Source organism: Chroicocephalus ridibundus, chromosome 1 (assembly GCF_963924245.1).
Source record: "Chroicocephalus ridibundus chromosome 1, bChrRid1.1, whole genome shotgun sequence".
Taxonomy (NCBI): domain Eukaryota; kingdom Metazoa; phylum Chordata; class Aves; order Charadriiformes; family Laridae; genus Chroicocephalus; species Chroicocephalus ridibundus.
The window spans coordinates 177,564,363-177,588,606 of NC_086284.1; the positions used below are offsets into that span (position 1 = coordinate 177,564,363).

Consider the following 24,244-nt stretch of genomic DNA (forward strand, 5'->3'; position numbering starts at 1 on the left):
CCTCATTAAAAGGTGCTTTTATTTCCTTATTCACTCCCTCAGTTTTCTAACATAAATTTTCCTCTGCTACCGACAACTTCTGCATTATTTATATAACGGCCAAAGTATAATTGGCCTCTTTCACATGGGTGAATATCAACATATAGGGGGGGAAAGTAGGGCAGGGAGAGAATGCAGATAAGTGACAATTTCCATATTCGTAGAGAAAACAGTTGTACTCTGACAGCATGACAGATTTTACATGTACTGTTTGCGTTTATATATAGTTGATGTCTAGCTTATAAAGGTTCATTTAGCTATAAAAACATCATGTTTAGCTGCTAATTCAAAGAAGGATAGAAAGGAATGAGAAATTCTCATGACCGAAGATGCCAACAAGACAACCATTTTGCTGTAACATAATTTTTCAAAGCACTGGATTTTTCTTTCTAGACTGTTCTAATTTAACTTTAGTTTAGACCTAATGTGAAGATACAATTCCTACTATACGCAGTACTGTGAAACCAACAGCCAATTCCCAATTTTTAGAGGAAGAAATTGCATAAGCTTAAAATATACATCCTATTTTATTCTCCACATTACCAGCTTCTGTTTTATCTTAATATAGCAAATTTTTCCCCTGCTTCTTTTCCACAGTACTTCATTGAAAAAGAAAATATTTTACACCCTGAAGCTTTAACATCACAGCGTATTCCCACGGAAAAAGACGTGATGCCATAAATCTAAGGCGGTCACATACTATCAGGGTCATCTGAGCAGACTAATACGTACAAATTACACAACGCTATTTAAAGAGATTCTGCACTACAGCTCAGAAAACACGATTTCATCTCAGTCACAAACCACATCAAAACTCTAGCCTTAAAAGGTGGAAGGGGGTGGGTGGGCGCGTGCAAGGAGGCAAGCAAGGAAGAAGCAAGCTAACCCCCCAAAAGCATTGTGCCCATTCAGGTGCAAAACTTACTGCAGTTCTGAGGGGGGGGGGGAAACAAACCCACTCCAGCAACACCTGAGCTGCTGCTTTCCTTCTCTCCTCCAACAGCTCTGCTAACCAGAGGAGAGGCAATAGGACAAGCCTTCCCGTACTTTGCCAAGTGTGATTATTTCCATCACTACCATTTGTTGGTTCCCTGCACGCTCCAGGCAAGATCCAAAGCCTGGCAAAGGCCACAGCACTCTCCGTACCAGCTTTAGGATTCAGGTTTTGGAATACATTATCTCTCTTAACTGTTGCGCTTCACAATAGCGTAAGGCATCTCTCATGCAAGCCCACTTTCACCAGCGCAGACTGTACAAGACCAACTTCAACAAACCACCCATAGCTATGAATAAAATATTGTCACCCTCCTTAAAATGGACCTTTATTTACAGTTGTACTGGCAAGATGTCCATCTTTCTGTGGAGCTGATAGTAAAGTTTTCATTACTATTAAGAACTCTACTTCAAGATACAAAGTTTATTATTTCCTGACAGCACTACACAGATTCTGCAGACAAATCTGCTGTTCTATATATCAAAACATTTATCTCCAAATATCCTTTTTAAGCCTAGTCTCTTGCACAGTTACTGCGCTACTGAGGTTGTCATATTCCCATGAATCAAATACAGTCATACTAACTGCAGTAAAATAAATAATTTGAGCTGGATTTTAATTGGGTACTTCCAGATAGACCGTCACCCCCCTTTGGGCCAATTACTTTTTTATTTGCAACTGTTAAAGGCAATTTTAAGCAGTCACCACACACTAGTTTTAGACACAGATGAAATTCTCCTCTTCATAGAAAAGATGGTGTTGTGATAAGCACTATTAATTTGGATTCAGAAAACCTGGGTTCGGTTTTCAGCCTTGCCACAGGCTGCCCCATAAGGCCTTAGGCACTTCACTTAGGATTCAAGTGTCCCATGTCAGGTGTCTTAAAAATTAGCTGAGTAAGTCTCATTTAGTGATCCCAGACTTTTTACAGTCCCTGGAAAGGAAGAGATAGCTCCAGAGAGCAGTCTGTCTCACACCAAGATAGATGCCTAAGGTAGGTCAAATGAATCACCTTCTAAGGGTATTTAAAGTTAAATGAGATGAATACCATCCTTAATCTCCCTCTGCCATTGATCCCCATCTGTCATACAGGATTTATGTTTCACCACATCAATAGGACACTACTTTGACTGGCTCCTACGTAATATAAACAACCATCTGATGTGTACAGATTTGTACACTTCACAAAAAGATAATCCTAAAATCTTTACAAAATCTTCAGGTCTACCCTCAAGACAGGCTACCCGGGCAGTTACGGTTTTGGCTTTTGATTTGTTTTGCCTATCTATGCTATCACGTATCAGAGTAGGACTAGATGTTCTCCTGTATCAACTTCTCACTGAAAGGGGGAACAGAAATCTCCAATAACTACATCGACCTCCAGACAGATAAACTGGCTCTGGTGTTGGGAAAGCTGATGTAGCAGAACTTATTCTAATTTCTCTATCATAGAAGCCTTTAGAAATTGCTTTCTGGCATGAAGTAGCTAGTCTCTTAAAGAAACTAGTTCCAGCTCCAGTAATATCTCCTTCATGCTAGATAAATTCCCTCCTCACCACATAAAACTAAAATCCAGCCCCTTTGTACCATCCCACCTGTAAATAATCCAAGTCCCAGTTACAAGCATGGCATTATGCATAAAATAGCTTTCCTCAGTAGCAAGTCAAACAGCTTACCGAGTTTTCAAGTGGAGAGTGGCAAATCAGATTATTGGGAAACAGGAAACTTTTTTTCTATTTAAAAATGATAAATTAATAAGTTATACCAGGATGAAGGTAAAGAGGTTGTAAAGAGTAACTCAGCATAGCTTCCAATTAGAGCTCTAAACTGAGTGTCCAGGTCCCCTAGTATGAACAGTACAGCCTTAATGACCAACAAAATATACTTACACCTAGCAGAGTGCCCAACAGACAAGTGTTCACGTTTTCAAGGATGAAGTTTCCATGATACAATTAAAATCCCTTTGAAGGAGAAGGTTGATATGGTTACGGCAATGAATTGTTTATTGATCTCTGGAGGCCTTAAATAACGGCACTTTTTCAACATTTGGGCTAATTATTATTTGTTTTGCACAACAGTCCACATCCCCAGTCAAAGATCTGGATCCTATTATGTTAGGCACAGTACAAACACATTACAAGATATGTCAGGGCCTGTTCTAAAGAGACTGCAGAGCAAACACTGCATCTCGCAAACATGGAGCAGCTCTTTATGAAACAGCTGTCACCAGTTACAACCCACATTTGTAATTCACCACGTTAATGGAGAAACAGAGGATGTGCAGAGGTGAGCCATTGCCCCGGATCTTTTCCTTTATTCCACACCAAAAAAAAAAAAAAAAAGAGAGAAAGAGAAACTTGCCCACCACGCATTAGGATATTTGCCAAAAAAATAAAATACTGTTAATTTTTCCCATGTGTCCAAGCAAGCAGCCTACAAAAACAAGATAGGTTTTAAAAGCCTAACTAACTATTCTTTAGAATAGGATGGTGACAATAAATGACTTTTTATCTTGCCTTCCAACTCATCTAAGTGCTTTGAAGGGGGGGGGGTAGCAAAAAAAATAAAAAAATCTAAGTTTCTGGGATCTAATTCAGCTCATCTAATAAAAGGAAACATGATTTACTGAGAAATACGTTAACAATAATTCTGGTCTAAGCAAGCCAGAATTGGATCTACAATATTAGGCCAAGTCCGATGGAAAAAGCAATGTGGCCTGAAGCAATTGCTTTGTAACAGGAGACAAAGTTTCAGCATGTGTCCATTGCAGGCCAGCCCTATGCACCTTATTTAGGAAAAAAAATTAAAAAATAAAACACACAACCCTTTATTTACTACTGTTGCAACTGATAGCTACTGTACTTGCTTTGACTGTATCCGCATTTGCAAGGATAGTGGCCCCTACGGTGAATATGCATATTGCACATTAGTCTTGGAGACAAACCTGCTGCGATGAACTACCTAACATTGGTTCCAGCTCTGCTATGCAGGGATTACGTAGGACATCATCATCTTTTATGTCAGCACCAACACGTACGGTATTTTTGACCGTCACTGAACAAGATACAGCCCCTCCACTTTTGCACACTCCGCTCTTAATCCTTCAGTTCCTCCCAGCCCTACCAAAGTTTCACATACATACAGAAAAGTCATACACCAAATAATAATGGGGCAATGGCTGTAAACTACAACAAACTTGACTAGTCACAATTTGTTGATTTGCTGATGGTCTTTAAGGGTGAGAAAGTTTCACTACATTCCCCCCCTTTTTTTTTTTTTTTTTATAAACACTACAGCACGAGATAAACACTAAGCACAGTTCTACATTATTTAGGATACATCGCTCAAACTTTGTACTTAGAATCTAGTCACCACAATTACCTCTAAGCCTGATTGAAGCACCTGTCTTTAGGTATCTTACCAGTACTACAGCTCTAAGTAGGATGGGCTGAACTAGTATTTTTCACAGTTTAAGTGCTTACACTGCCTCACCAGCATAACTCCTAAGGTATTCAAAAAAATCATCAATACATTTATCCCAAAAGGACCCATGAAATAGACAATATTTGGCCTAATAGAAGGGAAAGCCTTTAATAATTTGTTAACTATACCAATCTGACTATGTCTTCAACTAGTCTCAGTACTCACTACATCCACCTGTGGCCTTCTGTCCACCCTCAGTGTTCATCCTTTCAAACTCACCTGCTTAAAACATCTAAAGCCAACACTGCAAACTATGCTAAGAGGGTGGGGTTTTACCTTCCCATAAGAGATTATTTTTCTTCATCACAAAGAAAGGTCGCAGAACTGAGTGGGAGAAGGCAGTAACACTTCAGAAGAAGGGATGCCAGGTGATAATCCCTTCCAGCAAATAATTTAGCTTTATTCTGTGAAATCAGTTAACACCATTGAACTCTTAAGTTATTTTAAGATAAACGTAGTTGAAGAGCAGAGGCATTCTAAGAGCCAAATTTCAACCCAAAGCAAATTAAATGCTCTGTTTCATGATACTACTAAAAGGAAATTAAAAAAGCTATAGCTAGAATAGTATGGACAAGTCCCATTAAAATTGTTCCAATTATTTTTCTTTTCACTTACACGCCATGCATGCATTTTGGAATCTTGTTGATGGGTACAGATATCAATGAGCTATCCAGAAAGGCAGAAAGGTTTGGCTTTAGGGATACATTTGAATCATTCAGTAAGAGCACAGATGGTCTGGTTCATCTCTGGAAGGCAACTGACACTACATGGACAGACAGTGCTCAGTTCAGAAGTCCGAGCTGACACCAAGATAAAATACCTACTACTATTCTTCTTCTAAAATACTGATTTTCATAGAGAGTTTTATACCTTGCTCACCTATAACAACACAGAACTTCCATCAATATTTATAAAGAATAATTTATTCTAGAGTAAACAGCTCACAATTATTAGCCAGTGCACGATTTGTAAAGCAAATATTTGCATATCAAATATTAAAGTAGGTCCAAGTCATTATTAGAAGTGGACATATATTTGGAAAATGACAAATGCAAGAAAGAACTATAGCACATGACTTCAGGTGGTTTGGTCCCAGATAATTTTACTTGAAGTTTTCACTTTTAGCATTTTCTCAGCAAGCTAAAAAGAGCACTAAATACAACACACATTAATACAGACAGCAACCTTTCAATCCTATTATGTAGGATTTACACAAATAAAACAAATATAAAGATAAGAGCAGTGAAGGCCTCGCGCAGCTACAGCATACCATGAAGAAGCAACTGACCTCTGTCAAGGTCACATGGATATTTCCTGGTGTTTCTCTGCTCTAACTAGCAGCTGAGTAAGCTAAGAAAGCCTGAAGTAAGACGGCTGAATCTGAATAGCGAGCACAAAATAACTCCTTGTTATTAGTATATGAAAAACAACTATGATGAAGTGAAGACTATGGAAATGATAAAAAGGCATCTACTTGCAGACTTTTCCTGAGGAAATATTACTATGTCCCAGATGTAGTTATCAAATGCAACAGTTTAACAAATACATCTTTAATTAAACACTCGGGCTGTTAGAGAAAAGGCAAACTTTAATTTTCAGGATCCAGAAAGTCTGCGATTCAACCATCATTACACTCACAATCAAAAACATGTTTGTCTTCCACCCTCGTCTGCACTACTCAAGGACGTCTCTTTGGCAATTCAGTGGGATAACTCTTACTTGCCACTTTGGTAGAGCCATATCCCTCTCATAAAAAGACACCTGTTGTGTTACCAATATCACCAATTAACCAACCATGGCCTGATACAGGGAAAGAGGACATGGAAGATTCTTGCCAAGACAAGTTCAACATGGTGCAAAGCAGATACATGACAGGGTTTCCTGGCTCAGATGCCAGGCACATGGATTGTCACTTGCAAGGTCAGCTCCAGAACAGGTTTGGCAGAACACAGGCTTTCAGGTAGCATCTGACTGATAGACATCTGCAAACTAATTAAGGCCTATTTACATAAACCCAGGACAGACTGATGGGACACATGATGCTCATCCTCCCACATTTGAAAGAGTAAAAGGCATCCTCTTTTTAAAAATAATTCCTACTAATAAGCACAATTTGTGGTTTTAAGACACATCAGCGGAACAAAATAAATAGAAGGAGCAGTTATCAATTTCAATAGGCTTTAAATCAAGTCTCAAAGATTAACACCAGTGTCTTGGTTTGGTCATCAAACCAGAACAACCAGTTAGATAAATAAGCAGAAATTGCTTGTCAGCAAGGTGAGACAGAAATAGGATTATAACATACAAGGGCAGCTTAAGAGAAATTCAGACAGAACCTCTTCACGCTACAAGAATAACGTATCACACCACCTTTTACAAAAAAATATTATTTAATCCAAGAGACTCAATGCGAGTCAATGGCAGCAAGGTCAATGGGTTGGTGGTTTTAAGGCCAGGAGGACAGCTGATTATCTGCTCTGTTCTCACGGATTAACACAAATCAGAACTCCAGCAATTTCTACATCTAGAACTCGTACCTGCTCTAGTTAAAAGGAAACAAAATACCGATCCAGAGACATCTCCTCAGTAAGCTGGCCCATACACTTGCTACTCTGACAGACAAAAAACCGACACCTTATTTCCAGTCTGAGCTCTTGTATCTTGCACGCCCAACCAAACTGCTGCGTGAACTATTATGTACTAGAGCACAATTTAATAACAATATTTCCACCGTGTGGGAATGAAGAAAGCTCTCGGCATATACAGCTTTCCAGAGGGAATGGTAAGCTTTCAGGGGTCTCAGTAAGAAGCAGATTTGTCACATCTCAAATGACGTAGCTCCTGGGTCCCCTCTTCAAATTAATTCTCATCGTCCAGCATCCTCTTTGAAGTTGGGCACCTTTCCTACTCTCAACAGTTCAGTGTTTACAGCTGCATATGGCTCATCTGCTCTTTAAAATAATGACAGATGATGTTCCCTGGATGTAATCCTTAAGTCTTTTCTCAGAGCCACTCTTTAGGGGGAAATAGTGATTTATTTTCTTTTTTACTGGAAGTAGGCAAAAGTATTACAGTTCACTTCGTTAAAACACCTATTCAGATGTAGTAGTATGAGAAACCAAATGAAATCAGTGTACAATAGCACTTTTTCCAACTTTATTTATTAAAATTGGCACCAAAAGAAATAATCATAAGTATTCTCATGAATATGGATTCGGTATTTTTGTTCCAGATCATTGTTAAAGGTAATGAATAGAGTTGGAATAATGGAGATGGTGATTCCCCATACACTGTCTCTTTTGCAATCTATTAAGTAAAAAAATTTTAATCTGTTCACACGGACAATGGTGCCCTTCTACAGTACTATTTCTTACAATCAGAACATCACCCTATGCTAAATCAAATGCCTTACTGAAGTCAAAACATAAAGCTTTATAATTTCAACAAGAAACAGAAGCAGTCCTTTTTTAATAAAAAAATACTTTCAAAACTATTTTCATTGGGATGTATTACACTATCAATCTTTAACTCTTAACTATTCACCAACAGATTGTGTCTTCTATCAAAGCAACATCATACCACTAAGTTTTACAACTCTAATTGTAATTGTCACATATTCTTCCAAGTATTCCTCCCAAATCTAAGGTTTGATGATAGAAATCAAATACAAATAGATTATTATAAAGAAATACTCTCCATTGCTTTGGAAAGAAGTAAAAAAAATTACAATTAACTAAAACTACATGTTACAAGTGGTCATTAAGTGTTCCAAATAAGAGGAGTCAGGTTTAGCGTTCACCTGTCAATGATGTTTGTGTACACATTTTCTAGAGAAAGTATTACTGTTAGACACAGGGTCCCAAATCAGATAAACCATTTGTCAAGGAATTTTTATTTCCACAGCACCTTCCACAAGGGCACTCCAATTATTTTCAACTGCCGTATCTACATGGTTATTCAAACACATGGAGATGAGGGAGTCCACAGGCAATCTTATGTCTCTGTGCCAAGCTGGGTAACGGTTACCGGCTTTCCCGTATTGCAACTGCTACACTGATTTTCAACCACACACAGGGAAAAAAAATAATACCCTTAAGATAAAGGTACAAACCAGAACTTGTAAATGGGTTTTTAAATCAACTTCATTAAATCACCACTGATCACCTTTGAGGCATGTATCGCCATGTGTTTCAGGCACTGTACTACCTAGTCACTATAACCACGGCTACGTTATTAAAGCTACTACAGTACATTTGGCTACTACCATAAATCCTGAATAGTGCCCTGTAAAATTACAGACAGCGTCAAAGTAACCAAATCGGGTTTGGCTACTTCTAAGTAAAATTTTTTTTCCTGAAATATTATATTAATTAGCCAGAGTTGATGAATAACAAATAGTTTGTTTGGATTATTTCTGGTGACACTTTAAAATTTGTATGGTCTCCTGTTTAGAAGAACCATATAAATATTAGTAGGTTATCAGGCAACTACGCTGCACAGGAGACATTCTAGGTTTACTTTGTGTTCCAACACATTTCTCCCAGCATCTTTACGGATGACTAGAAAAAGAGAAGTGGCATCCTGAGTCAGCAAACCTCTGAGAATTTAAAAGACGGCAACATCACTCCCTCTAGGATGGAGAGGGAGAAGTGTTCAGTGCTGGCTGTTCTGGGGAAATACCTCCAGACTGGTAGTGATAAGAAAACAGGTTAAGAAAAATAATCAACTCTTTCATAAGCCTTTATAGTAAACAGAAGGCCCATGAAGTGCTACTCATTAAGTCACTGGGGAGAAAAGAAAAACAAACAAAACCACACAACAGAAAAGAAAAGCCAGCCACTAAAACATTCTGATTACACATTTGTCAAAAGTAATACTTAAGGAGATGTTTTTATTACAGCTCCTATCTAGCTTTCGGTCATGACATGCCTCGGGAAATACAAAATTTTATTAGTTTATTTAAACCAGAGAACTTTTTCCACACATTGCTTGTAGAAATCATTCAGCTTGTCTGCATAGTCCCTGAAAGAGATTGCCTGTAGCCTGCTCTTATCCCCTCACCAGAAGAAATCATGAAGAACCCTTGTCAGTTGTCCTCCTAATGCATTCTGCTTTGGTATCTGGCATTTCTGTAAAAGATATAACAGTATAACCAGCATTTCCTAATCCCCCCCCCTCTTACTGGGGTGTATTAGGAAGGAATAAAGCCTACTCTAGCAAAGATGACATTTGTACATGACGATCCGGAAAAAATATTTGTTAACATAATGCTTTGTTTATTCAGTCTGGCAAATGCTTTTATTTTAACCTCAAGTATCTTTAGTAAATGTCAGTGGTAAACACAAATTCATAGTTGGCTAACAAGCCTCCCTTATGTGTATTTCTAATTAAGCTTCTTCCTAGATACCGAGTAACATTTAAAACAAACATTCTATAGAGAATCAAAGTAAATCGAACGATGAAGTACTTCTCTTTGTGAAACTGCACATTTATATGGGCATCACCAGCAGAGGGAAGGAGATCATGGTATCCATGCGTAATAATTCCTCCGTGCTTTTCTTCTGGATATGCAGAAATATTTTCTTGTCCTTTTCAATTGTATTGCAAACTTTGATGTCTCTTCCACAGCAGGTAATACGAGGTTGCAAGCACTCTTTATTCAGAACTCGGTTCCCAGTAAGAATTTATCTGTGTGTTTAAATGTGTATATAAATAGAAAGCCACACACATTCACACATAAGTGTTCTTAAAATTGTAACCAGGCTGCTGAATGGACAAGAAAAAGACTGCGATATACTAAATAAGAGCTTCATTTTCATGCGAGGAAACATCAATTAACAGAGTTCTGTACGGCTGAGTGGCTTAAAAACTTCTGCCAAGACTCTAAGCTGTTCCTTCTTTTTACTTATTACAGCCAACCCTGCCAAAAGACCATAAAAATTGATTTTATGTTTCCGGTCTCTCTATGCTAGCTGGAAAAGTATAGATTTTTTTCCTAGGTTTCTGACAAACAGACCTTCCCTTATCTCACACCTTCTCAACTACCACACTAACCGACACTGAACATCTTCTGGGCTCTTATATCCAATTTAAGTTATGATTATAAGGTAAGAGAATGTTTCAGATTGTTAAATCAAACACTGTTTTGTATCTATGGAAAGGGCTTCTCGCCCGTCAGCGTTACAGAGGAGGCTACATCCCACTTGCGCTGCTGTGGCATACGCGGCAAATGATTATTTTTCACATTTGTTCTGGGGAAGTGTTAGAACTGTGCTGTTAGTCTGTGAGCTACCTCTTTAAATTCCAGTATCAATCCTCAAAATGGATTTAGCATCTTTTGCATCAAACATTAATAAGGCTCACTTAGGCACTCTTAATGTGAAGGAAAATTGGGCTTGTATGAAATGGCTACACTGGAACATTTCATGCTTTTGCGAGTGCAGGAGTATGATTATTTCCTACAGTATGTCATTATCTTCTGCCCTGTGGTTCTTTTTTAAATTATCTCTTCTCACTCAAGCTGCCTACACTATGTTTTTAAGCTATATAGTTTTCAATTTATGAATTGCATGCATGCAAATTTTGAGCAACTATACCACAAGCCAAGTAATAGACCACATTAAAGTATATCCCCCCCTCAGACACTCCTAATAGAACTACAATTCCAAAAAAGGCTGTGAGAGAAAAAAAGAAGATATACATATTTGACTCAAGACATAAAATCAGGTCATTTGTTTCCAAGATAGCCAAGAAAATACTATTCTAGACACACGTGGAATCTCCTTACACTTTTCCTGAGCAGGTTTATTTAAGCATGGCAGGAGATGTCATTTCACATCCTCACAAAGCAAATTAGTTTGCTGCCTACTTGTCCTTGTACCCAAAAACTCCCCCTCCCCTTTTCAGGGTCACTCCTAAAACAATTGCTCATCTGTAACTCTAGATGTCAACCCACCAGGGAAAGGAGTCTCCCCTTGGGTCTACAATTATTATCTTCCCTTTCTTAGGATGAAGCAACTCTCTCGGACGATAAAGCAGTTTAAACAGCACAGAACAGATTAACACACACCACAGCTAGCACACTGCATAGGCGCTCCGAGGATCAATATCGCTGTTGCTGATTAGTAGTCTAGTTGTGGTCTACAGCATATATGCGTATCTAAAATTACTCTACTGACCTTTGTACAGAAAATATTATTTCAGAGACAGTGAAATATTATTTGCACTACAGCATTTTGCATCGAGTTTACAAGGTAATAAACACGGAGCTCCTTCTTCTTTACCCACAAATGGCTATTAAATAAGGAAACTAAGACTTGACATCCCCTGGAAAATCAAAAGAAATGATTTATTTGGATGCTAACATCTGTCTCGAGATTGTGGCCAAGTGCTTTTCTGTGCTCATTTAGGACTCCACTTGGAAAGCTTTTCAGTCACATTTACCTAGAGATTTCTCTCTACCACTTCCCATCTGACAGAAATCACTCAGCTGGGTCTGATGAATAATAGCAAAAGGCAGCTTGTATCAGAGATGATTGAATTACAGATTGTTGAAAGTGCCATAAAGGCTCATTCCAATGACTACATTTAATTTACTTACTATACTGACTACCAGAAGCCGGTAGTCGTTTGATATCTTTATTTCAGAAGACTGGAAACAAAAGAAATATTAACAATCTTTGCCACTTTCTTACTACACTACCTAGTAGAGTTTGATACGCGAAATTAACTTTTAAACATAGTGCTGATCCCCTATCCATACCGTGTGCCCATATGAACCAGACCATAACACACCCGAAACCAAAGCACGGCAAAGCGGCATTAAATAAGATGAAGGAAATTATGTCCGAGGACACAAAATGAAATTGCATGGAAAGCAAATGCATTAGCCTGACAGCCTTTCTAAGTAATGGAGGAAAGGCTCTTTGTAAACGGATACACAAATTATTGGATGCTGCCCTGCGGGCAGGAGGAGAGGTCAGGGCTCGGGGGACGGCGCCGGGGGAGGCACACCGGCGTGTCCCCCGCTGCCCCTCGCCGGGACCGACCACCCTGCCGCGGGCGGGGGCACGGCGGCGGCAGCAGCCAGGTGAAACCCAGAGAAACAAGTTGGCCCGGCGGCCGCCTCGGCGCCGGCTCCGGGCAGGGATGGATGGATGGAGGGATGGATGCAGGGATGGAGGGCAGGCGGGCGGACGGCGCCCCGCTCCCGCCGCCGGGGCGGGGGGCGACGGCGGGGCTCCGCGGCGGCGGTGGGGGGCGCGGGCGCCCCCTTTGTCTGAGCCACCCACCCCCCCGCACTGGGAGCGCCCCGGGGGCGGGCCCCCGCCCGCCGGCAGCTGCGGGCAGAGCCGCCGGGCAGGCGGCGCCGCCGGCCGCCCCCAGAGCATGTGCTCTCCCCCCGCCCGCCGGCCGAGCCCCCCCCTCCCCGCCCGGAGCGCTGCCTTACCTGGCAACCGGGGCGGGCGCTGCCGGCTCGTCCTTCAGCCGCTCCCCGCGGCGGCGGCACCACGCGCGCCCGGGCCCCTCCCGGAGCGAGGCTGCGGGGGGTGCGCGGCGGACCGCCCCCGCGCACGGCGGGCAGGCTGCCCCAGCCCCCGGCGCTCGGCGGGCCGGGCGTTAAGTTTGAGCGGCGGCGGCCGCCGGCGGGCAGGGCAGGGCGAGGCAGGGCAGGGCGGGGAGGCGGAGGCGGCACCGGGGGCTGCGCGGCGCCGGGAGCGCCGCCACACTGCAGCGTCTCTAGGAATCCCTCCCGCGAGAGGCAGCCCATCACCCCCGGCCCGCCGCCCTCATTGGCTGGGAGGCGGGGAGACGGGGCCCCGCCAGCCAATCGCCCGGCGCCCAGCATGGGTGGAGCCGCCGCGCCGGCCTCGCCCATCCCGCCGCCGCGCGGTCCCTGTCCGCCCCGTCGGGCGGGGCCGGCAGCGGCAGGCGGGGGAGGAGGGGGGCGGAGGAGGAGGACGACGACGATGATGATGATGATGATGAGGAGGAGGATGAGGAGGGCATCCCCGCGCATGGCGGCCAGGGTTGGCACCGCGGCCGCGGCCGTCGGGTGACCTGGGTGCCCCGGGCCGGGCGCGGCGCTGGCCGCGGGCTGTGAGGGCGGCGGGAAGCGGCGGCGGCGGCGGCCACCCCATCGCCAGGCGCTGCCACTGCCCCCCCGGTCCTCGGTACTTTTCGCGACCCTGCGGGTGCGCGGCCCTGGCGTTGCGGCGGGGCCGCGGGTAGCCCGCCCCGGGCAGTCGCGACTGAGGGGCGAGTCGCGATTGGCGTCTGTGGCTTAGGCGAGAGCAGCCCGAGTGGCGTGTTCAGGTAAGGACGTGCAAGGGTTAACTTAATTCCCTTGATCCATCCACTCTGAACCGGAGCTTTGATTAACATTGGTCTGCAAAATGTAACTGTAACAAATTCAATTAAGGGAAGCACATTTCTTCAACTTTTAATTAGATCTACCCTATTTGTCTAATGTTTAATATAACATAAAAAAGCTGCTCAGGTTCCAGAGGGAAATGGAAATAGATTTAGATGTAAGTTTAGCTTCTAAAAACACAACGGACTAAAGTTCTTTGTTCCTTAGCATATATTACTGTTGCGTCCATATACTCAAAGGCACAGAAGGAAAACATAATTTTAGCTGCAAAATTGTAAAAATAATAGCATGGCATTTATGTAAGAATTTCCCATAACGTGTAATTGGTCACAGGGTACCGAACATACAGGTTCTAGCCCAGGCTTGATATATAGTAGTACAGGATGCTGCTGAATTACAGTTATTTTTAAGAAAACTTGAGTAGTTATGTATTCCACAACCATGTAATTGGTTTCATTTAGTACATGAGAGTGAAAGTTACCTAAATTATAGCTTAATATGATAAGTAGCAAATGTTGGCAAAGGGAGGACCCCCTATGCCATCCTAGCAAGTAACTGAGAAAGTCGAGAATCTCCCTGGCACGTCCTAGAAGTGAGTTACTGTGCCTTCAGCAGAACGTTGTCCTGCCATTCCCCACTCAAGCTTATGTGGTGGGATTTGCCTCTAAAAATCACAGCCCTTTTCCAGTTCAGCTCAAATACAGGTTTTCTGATCGCGTCAGTGCTGGGCATGTGTTCGTAGGTCTGTTAGTCACAATATGAGTCTTTCTTGTATGGGCACATTAGGTCATGAGAGAGGAAAGGAAAGCAAATATCAGCTCTTGCTGAGCTACTTTAAAGAGGATACAATGTAATTTAAACTGCACGTGCACAAGTGGTCACCTGTGCCCAGATTACCCTGTATGATTTAAAAATGTGGCTATTTTCTCTATTCCAATACAATAGATATCAACAACTATTTTCTCTGGGATCATTTATCTTCTCAGTCAAAAAAACCACAGATTTCGATGGTAATAATTATGAGGACTTGATGCTGTGTTCCTAACAGCCACACAGCCAGAAGTCCGGGGGAGTCTGGCATTCACAAGACGTGACACATCATTCCCTGTCTTCGTATTTGAACAGAGGCAAGAAACATGTTTTGAGCCCAATGGCGCTCTCTCAGTGTACAGACAGTAAGAAAAAGAAGTGCTATCTAGTAGTAGCCCTGAAGAGTATACCATCGCTTTCTCACTACTGACTGTGGTAGTGCATACATGGTTGTTCTGCTAGATTTAAATAAAGAAATAAATAAATAAAAATAAAATGTCAGGTGGGGTAGGGGCTGGGACGTGGTGGGAGAGATTTTACCTGAACTTTTCTGAACTTGGTAAATTGCACTGCTGCAAAAGTTGCATTCCTTCTAGCGCGCATACTTCCTTCAGTTCCTTTCAGGCCCAAAAGCGTACTCATACAGAAAGAGGTCTCTAGTCCGGCGAGCAACTTTTATTTCTCTACTGCATCCGCAAGGAAATAGGTAGTTACTGTCCAGGCATGGTGGTTAATTAAACCAAAGGAAGCTGTGAAACTTGAGGGGTGACATACATGTCCTGAACGGACAAGGATGCTCTAGAAGAGCTCAGGAGCCATTTGATGAATGCTTGGAGTGCTAGTGAAATGCTAGCCACTAAACTCACGAAACACAGGTCATTGTATTTATTATTATTGTTATGTCTTCCACAGTTGTGTTAAGGGAAGAAGAAGGTATCCTATCATGAGAAAAAAAAAGAAGAAACATGCAAAGCCAGAAGAAATTATGTTCTAAACCCAAGACCTATTTTGTTTTGCTTTTTTAATGTGTATTAGTACATCAGAAGAGAATTTTTAATAGTGTCTACCACTCAGAAGTCCCATCAGGAACCTACTAAATACAAATGAAAAACTAGACTCTGTTATATATCCCTTGTTTTTAATTTAGACTTTGACTGAGCCAGAGGCTGTAACTGTAGATCATCTGGGAAGAATCTGAATAAAAAAGCAAGATCAGAAATGACGCAATGTTTGTCTTTGCCTTTTTTATTTTTTACTCTCTGTATACTATGACTTCAAGATAAAACCTTAGGTTCAGAAAGCAATACGAGCCATAAAAACTAGGTTTTGAAAGTAAAAGACTGCAGCTTGCTTCATAAAGAAGGGGAAATCCTAGGCCAAAGCCAATGAAACCAAAATATTCTTGGGCCTGTCCTGGAAAGTTTTATGGCATATAAAGATCGGATACTAGAATGACAATCACTGAACTGAGGCAAATTCAGGAGCAACAGCAGTTGTAGCACATCAAAAACAGCAACTGGGGCTCTGGCTTTGGGCCCAAGCTGCCATCGGTTTTCTTTTTCACATCAGCTGTTGAGTGACCAAGTATCACAACTGCCACAACTGGGTGTACAAGGTGGGAAGTCGAGCAAATCATGAGAGCAAATCAGCGGTAGGCGAACGAGTAAATGACACTCTTATTAGGCAGAGTTTAGAACTGTAAACTGACAGGGATTGAACTGTGACTGTCATGATGAAATGTCCTGGTGTTGCACAAGATCACAGGTACCCATTTTTAACTGAAAAGTGCTTTTTGTTCTTCGTTGTCATGTTATTTTACTCCTATTTTTCTGTTGGTTTGGTCTTTTCTATCCTCAAGTTTTTTCATTTTGAGAGTAGTTTGTATGCCTGAAGACAAAGGAATTGGCTTTTGCTTAGGCGAATGGGACAGCTTTTCAAATGAAGTTCTGATCGCGTGAGTTCAAGCACACATTTCTGAAACTTCTTTTAGCAAATTAAATACCCACTCCTTACTGTTTTTTACCCAGTTAACTGGGAATCCAAGGGCTGGTACGTACAGCTGAAAATTAATAACTTGGAATCTTATTTCAGTGCCCTGTTTTGCCGCCCTTGGTTGCAGTGAAGTTTCCATAATATATACCGGGTGATGATGATGTATTTAGAAGGCACATTCCTAGTCAGGAAGCCAAATCTGCATCAGGAGAACATGAAAGACATGAAAGCAAAGTGAGAAAGTGAAGTCCCAAAAGTGGGAATTAACCTTCGGTAAAATGAATAAATGCTGGAGTAACTATTCAGCTGTATACAACTAGCAAAAGCGCCATATGAAGTAAGTCTTTGAAGATGATTTATGGAGAATTGTGTGAGATTGTGAGATAGATAGAGGCAGTGGGGAGCAAGGGTTGGGGTTTTGTTTTGGTTTTAATTCTAGCTAAAAATCAAAGGGTAAAATCAAAGAACTTGCTAGTCCGCTGACTGATGTTTGTCTCAATGTGTCATTTGATTTAATTGTTTTCTTGCATTTGTTCTGTACACATCTGCTGCTGCTTCTAAGTTGTTTAGGCAGAGATGGTCTCTTTTAATCTGCATTTGTATAGCGGCTAACACAGAGAACTTTGTGTCCAAGGCTTCCGGAAGCTGTGGCAGCATAAATGAAAATGAAAACAGAAATACTCTTTTACGAGGGAGAGTTCAAGTGTAGTCAAACCAACCTGCCTGTGCTTTGCTCAGATGCCAGCTGCGTAAAGCAAGGACAGATCTGAGCCAGTGTCAGGCTGTTCCCCTGTAGATGGTGCCCCTAGTTCAGGGATTCTCTTTTGGGTTGACAACTCTGCATCCCTGATCTTCCTCCCCGCCTTGAAAATCACTTTTCACCGGAGTGGTGCTCAGGGCGGTACTCCAGAAAAACGGCGTTTTCGGTGCGGTTAGGATGAACTGCACTGAAGTCCTGGTTTTCTTTTCAGGCAGAATCTACCACATAAAATGACAAACTACTGAACTGTTGGCTTCCAGACTGCCCAGATATTGTCAGTCTCAAATCTTACCTTATGGTGGTAGACATTATGGCTTCCCCTGTGTAAAATTTCTAATCACTGGTGAGCATACGCATCATATGGGTGACTGTGTAGTAAAAAGAATGGGAAGTGGGATTTCTAATTGAATTTTGTGGAACTGACCTGCACAAAGCGCGAGGAAGAGCTGTGTGATGGCAGCCAGTGTTACCTCTGAGGAGAGGATGGACACTTAAATAAGGTCTTTTCAAATGGATACACACTGTTGTCACAAGGCACCTAAGAGATGTCCGTGTCGTTCCATTGTCTCCAATACAAAATAAGGATAACTCCATTTGGAGAGATTCAATGAATTGTCTGTTAAGTGCAAAATGTGCTTATATTTACCTCAACCTGAGAATGGAGTGAGGGTGAATTATATGCGTATTAGAATATAGCACTGAAACGTAGGTAAAACCTTATGGCTTCAGGCTTCCTGAATTTCATCTCTCTAATTTGAGATTTCCACCAAACCTTCACCATGCAGCAGACCTCTAACAAAGATCCCTCAGAAAGCCGGCCCAGCCATGAAGCAGGGCAAGTGCTACTGTTTAACTGTGCAGAGTAGGCTAAGAACATCCATGTGAAGAAAAAACAGGATAGAGTCACTGGAGTAAAAAACTAGTTAATGCATTTTAAATTTCAGAAAATGCTTTTGAATACCAGTAGCCCGATAAGTAAATTCTCAAGGGAGTTTGTTTTTGTTTAACTCACACATTCATTTCATTCAAAGGCACAGTGAAATTACTTTAGTATTTATATTTAAAATGCCAAACCACAGAAGTGTCAGGATTTTTTTTTTTACAGTATTTTTTCCTAATATTTTCTGTCCGTTTTTTAAAATGTATTTATTTCTCTTAGAGAAATGCAGTCACTGTACAATTCTGATGTTTAGACTGCTGTTGGGCCTAAAAGCTTGCATAACACATGGGTAAATGAAATGGAAATTATATATCATTAATATAATTAGGAGATAAGAATTTTTAATTTCGGTTTCTTCATAGCTATGTTTTGGCCAGTATGCAATACGGTAAACTAGTTACCTCTGGTAATTCTGTCTGTCAGCAGCAGCATTTTGTTTGCAAACTAAAATGCTTGTTTTGTTTCCCCTATTGCTTTTTCTATAGCGTATGCCACAGCCTTCAAATTACACGAGTATAAGAAGGGAATAGAGCTCTTGGACTGTAACAGTGTTGTTAAGATGATAAGGTCAGTGCTGATGTCTCTTCTGCAAACCTTGATAGATATTTATCCAAGTCAAAGCTGAGTTTTTAATTATTATGTTATGTTAATATAAAAAAAAGAAAAAGCTTTTCTTGTTTTTTTAAAAACTTGGGCAAAGAAAAAAATAAATGCTACCCAGTGAACCCAGTTCTTCTCACAGTTACACAGGTATAAATCTGTAGTAAAACCTGCTGTCTTTAAAGCACAGTTTCCACGACTGCTATCTTCTATAAATCAAGCTATGTTAGAGACCAGAAGAAGTTAATGTAGCAATGCATAGTTTTAATTCAAGTCCTGAGTTTAAATATGAAGTTTTAAGGGAACAGAGACTTCAGTTGCACGCTGGGGACATGGTTTCTCCCTTACTTAATAGTTCTTACTTAGTCTGGGGCAAGATCATCTTCCCCAGCTGCCCATAAATCTGTGAATGACAACCCCCTGTCACCTTCCTAGTCTTTTGCTTTTGACCTCTTCAGTTGCCTGTCCTCTTACCTTCCTCCTTCTCTGTCCTTCCAGTTTGTCTGGGAATATATTATGTGATAACATTGCCAACCCTAGGTGAGAAATGATCTGGACAGTCACAATCGTCCTCTTCAGCCTTGACATTAGACCTGTTTCTGCAAGAATCAGGATCGGTCCTTTCCTCTTAGGGATGGAGGTAAAGTCTGCAGTCAGAATTATGACTGATGAGGAAGTACAGTAATAGATTGTTCCGTGCTGAGGAGTGGAAAACTCACTAAGTCCTTGGTTTGTTTTTAATTCCTGTTTGTATGTGAACAAAAGTAGCTAGTCAGGAATGTTGTTTAATGGATAGAAGAAAAAATAATAATAAAAAAGAATAAAAACAGACTAAAAAGCAATTTAGGATGGAGATAATAAAATATAAAGATTCTCATCACTAGAAGCTCATCCTTGCCCACACAGAGATCATGTGCTAGCTTAAGCTCAATAATTTGATCCTAGGGAAAAGTTCAGCCCAGAGGAGTGTTTGGTACTAATTAGTTTAAGGATTTCGGCCAATATCTTCTTGTCCTTAAGTGTGGATTTTCAAAGAAATGGTGATTTCATATGGTCTTTGATGTTGGAATTCTAAATTAAAATGTTCTTTCTAAAGATGAGAGCCTAGATTAAGTTATTCTGAGACTTACAGTGGACTCAGTCATGCCTTAACTTTCTTCCTTCTGCTGGAATATATGACCCACACTTTCCCCACCATAATCACAGAAAGGCATTATCATCATTATTCCTTCATAAATACGAAGGTATCTGCAGAATAACCTCAGGGATTTATTAGAGCAACAGTCATTCCTCCTAAGTTTAAAAAGGCCTGTTCAATGCTCAGGTTTTTTATTAACTAACTCTTCAGTTTGTCTTTCCCTCTGAAAGTTATTAAGCTTTATCTCTGACCAAATTGATTTTTTTTTAAGGAAACTGGTGATGCCACTTTTGTCTTTCTGGGGTTCATAAAAATGTCCACATTTGACTTTTTCCAAAAGATTTATATTAGTTTGCCTTCCCTTGTACTCTAATTTAAATGGAACTTGTTTGATTTTTCCTGCAGTTACTTCTAAAAAAAACTTGACAGTTTTCTTTGAGGAAAAAAGGTTATTTGCTGAAGTTATTTACAGTTTAATTGCCAGTTTAATTACAATGTAATGTCTCATTTACTGTGACAGGCTCTACTCTGCAGGCTGAGCTGCGATAGATTACGGGAGTCACTATGGCAATAGATTCACCTGTGTCTGGAGCTGGGCAGCCTCACGCTGTTGTCAGCAGAGGAGCCCTGAAAAACAGCACTGACCCTCTAGTGGTGGTCAGAACATGAAGAACCTTCTGACCAAACATACTGTGGATATTTCAATATTGTTGCGTTTTCACACTCCCAGGTTTTGGCACTGACTCGTAGTCCACTGCCTTTCTGTACTGCCTATATGTCGGTGAAGACATTCAGGGGCTGTCCTACAAAAGGCATCTCATACAGAGACTAGCTGATGCGTTTTGGCTCTCTTCACTATGAATGCTGTCATACCATGTCTGGGCGGTCTATAGTCCTCCAAAAGGATCCCAGAACCTCTCATGTACCCTTATGCGAGGACCTCTAACCCTCCCTGCCATACTGCAAGGAGCTGTATTTGTAGTATACAGACTGATCCATTTGGGGTTCTGTTTCTATTTCTGGTGCTGGTTAGGGAACTATGTGAGAACAAAGATTTGTTGTATGCAGGTGTTAAATTTCATAGTCAGGAGGGCTTACTGCTGATAACATGTAGTCATGGATTTATAAAATAACTTAGATTGGGAGGGACCTTTAGGGGTCATCTGCTCCAAGTACATGCTCAAAGCAGATCCAGACAGAACAGGTTCCTCAGGGCTTTGCTCAGACAAGTTCTGAGTATCTGGAAGGATGAAGGTTCCATACGAATCTACATGGCCTTCCGCTAGCCGCACTCCAAGATGTCAGTGTATTCCTTATACTGCAATGCCTGAAACTGACTTGGCACTCCAGCTGTGGTCTTACAAGTATTAAATAGAAAGAGTCCCTTGACCTGCAGGCTTTTCTCTTGCTTGCTGATACACCAAGGATGTCATTGCCCTTCTTTGCTGCAAGGACACACTGCTGATTCATGTTCATGGTTCAGAGACACAGCTATAAATTGAAGAACCAAAAGGCCGTGCATGTGCCTGCCCTTCCTTGATCAGCTAAAAATGGGGCAGCTTCTCACACCTGCTTCGTGAAATCTGTGTCAGGGACACCATGAGGGTCCACGACCATCCCTCTGTTAACAGAGCTGTATGTCCTAAGGTAGTGATCAGCTGGTGATATGAACATCATTTATGGCTCTGAAAAATTGGGGAAGCTGTGTAACACCTGATGCTGGAGAAGTATAGGGATTCCTCTGAAACCACTCAGTCATGGATGATATACAGCAGGTCTGTGTGCATCTCTATGATCTTGACGGAAGATTGTCCTAGCTAAAACTAATGACCAAGAATGACTAAGCTTCAAGTGATAATGACTTCCTCTTAGATCAGGAGTATGAGGAGTATGCCCAAACACGGGGCAAATGTGATTATTCTTGTCCTGAAATTCACTGTCATCCTGAAAACCTGCTTTCAGCCGTTCCAGGCCTGGAGGAGGATGTTTTTCCACTAGCTGGAATTAATTTAATTTGTTCAAAGTTGCCAGACAGCAAAGGGTAGACAGCACTCAGATGCAGGTGTGACCCAGTCTACCTTGGTAGGAGGTAGAGCTTGTAGTCCATGAATCACCTTTGCAAAGATATATAGTGTATATATATACAAGTCTTGTAGATCTAGATCTATACTCACGTTTTTCATGTTCATTCATATAATCCAACCTTGGAATAGCTATCTTAGCACCTTTTCCTTGCTTACTCTTTCTACCATCTCATCATACATTGGAAACTTCCTTTCCAAGCCGTCACGCACAGATTCATACTGAGATAGGAGGATGGTGCCTATGTTTTCTACAATGAAGTGTTACGATGTCTATGCCTTCTAATATGCTTACCTCTACTACAGCAGGAGGAAAGCTAGTATAGAGTAGTAAAGCTAGTACAGCAGCAGTAAAAATAAAATAGTAAATTAATATAAATTAAAATAAATAGCATATTCTGTAAAGTAAACCAAAAATAGTGCATAAAGTAAAATAAAATATTAAATAAAGTAGCAAGGCTGATATAGCAGTTATAGAATAGTATAAAGTATATATACTATAGCAGTATAATGTTAAGTAAATAAAATAGTAAGGCTAGTATAGCAGTAGTAAAACTAGTAGTAAAGCTAGTATAGCAATGAAGAGACTCTTCTCTTGGCATGGAGAATATACTCTGAGTCTGAAGTTTGTTTTGGAATTGGAAGGGGTTTTGTACTGTCTGGAAAAAAGATGAAAAAGGCTCTTTCTGATATAATTCTTTTTAACTTCAAGGGATTGCTGGAATACCCTGAAGCATCCATAAAATATGCAAGAGTCTTTCACTTTCTAGAACTACGTTTTTAATACAATTTCAGTAACAGTTCTTTCTATAGTACTTTTCCTCCAGAAAACTGTATATATTTATTCTTCCAGTTAAAAAATATATCAAATGCCTTATTCCATGATAGAAAGTATAACAGAGTAATCTTTGCCTTCAGTTTATACCACTTTAGCCAGAATTGGAGAGTTGGCTGAATTAGAACTCTCCTAATAATCCACAGAGAACTGACTAATATCATGATAAACAATCTCTGCAGCTCTTGCTGTAACCATCAGCACTATCTGAGATCGAATATTATTACTATTCATCATCAATATCCTCTGCCTCAGGATGTCATTTCTAAGGTAATTTTCTCTCTTTTTCTTCTTTTTCCTTTTTTCATTTTTGCTTTCTTATCTTGACTTTTTTATCCTTGCCATAATATTTATAATGTTCCACACAAGAACTGTAATTAAACCTTTTCTTTGCTCTGTGCCTTTAACCTCTAATGCATTGTATAATGTTGTACTCCTAAAGTTGAAGAGTCAGAATCCACTAACGTAAACTTCTGGGAAGGTTTCCAGAAGTACATTCTGATTTGATTCATGTCATCAATTGCACTGACATATGACTATGCTGATAATGGTGTACCAAGATCTCTCTGCAGATATCATGGGAATCTGGGACTTCTGTGATGTAGAATTTGAAAAATGGAGCTGTTGGTGAAAGAAACCAGGTAATCTGAAGACTGAGAATGCTTACGACCAGTTTTCTTTCCACTTCTTCATACCTGAACCCATATCTATTTTTAATTGTTATGTAAATGTTTGTATTATCATTTAAATGAAGGTAATTTAGGTATTTTCTGTCTTTTGTTCTTCCTAGTGTGAGATATATTTGGCTGTGGGAGTACAGGGGTTTTGGTTGTTTGTTTGTTTGGGTGTTTTTTAAATTTAATTTCCATGTCTTGTTTGTATTTAACTGTATCATTTTACTCCCAGTTCTCTGAAGTTCTTCCTCCATTTTGCCTTCCCTAACACCATGTGGGATATTTAAATTGCATTTGAACTAGACTTCCTGTATGTGACTCACGCTATACAGATTGCATTATTTAGCCTAAATTTTCCATTACTAAACTCCTCAAAAATCCATTGCTTACAGGATGACTGACAGTTTTGGGACATTTCCTTGTTGTTTTGCATTTGGACATTTTAATGGTCTCAAGGCGGGTTTAACAGAACCTACACTTTTCCAATTAGAATGAATTTAGGAGTGCGAAGCTAGTTTGATCTTT

The 24,244-nt window shown here is 40.8% G+C and overlaps 1 protein-coding gene and 1 long non-coding RNA gene across 8 annotated transcripts in view; one reads left to right on the forward strand and one right to left on the reverse strand.

Annotated features, from left to right (window-relative positions):
* SYT1 (synaptotagmin 1) overlaps positions 1-13,285 on the reverse strand; it is a 361,382-nt gene extending 348,097 nt beyond the window's left edge. For both annotated transcript variants that reach the window (XM_063322878.1, XM_063322876.1), the window contains exon 1: positions 12,966-13,285. The gene's annotated coding sequence lies outside the window, so the exon portion shown is untranslated. The remainder of the gene's footprint in view (positions 1-12,965) is intronic.
* A 143-nt stretch (positions 13,286-13,428) lies between these two features.
* Positions 13,429-24,244, forward strand: part of LOC134510066 (uncharacterized) — a 37,818-nt gene continuing 27,002 nt past the window's right edge. For 2 of the 6 annotated variants that reach the window (XR_010069492.1, XR_010069497.1), the window contains exons 1-6: positions 13,434-13,831; positions 15,612-16,463; positions 18,877-18,958; positions 19,490-19,631; positions 23,192-23,315; positions 23,618-23,686. This is a non-coding gene — a long non-coding RNA (uncharacterized LOC134510066). Of the gene's footprint in view, positions 13,832-15,611; positions 16,464-18,876; positions 18,959-19,489; positions 19,632-23,128; positions 23,316-23,605; positions 23,687-24,244 lie in introns of all 6 variants that reach the window. The other 4 variants (XR_010069496.1, XR_010069494.1, XR_010069493.1 and 1 more) reach the window with 4 other exon arrangements.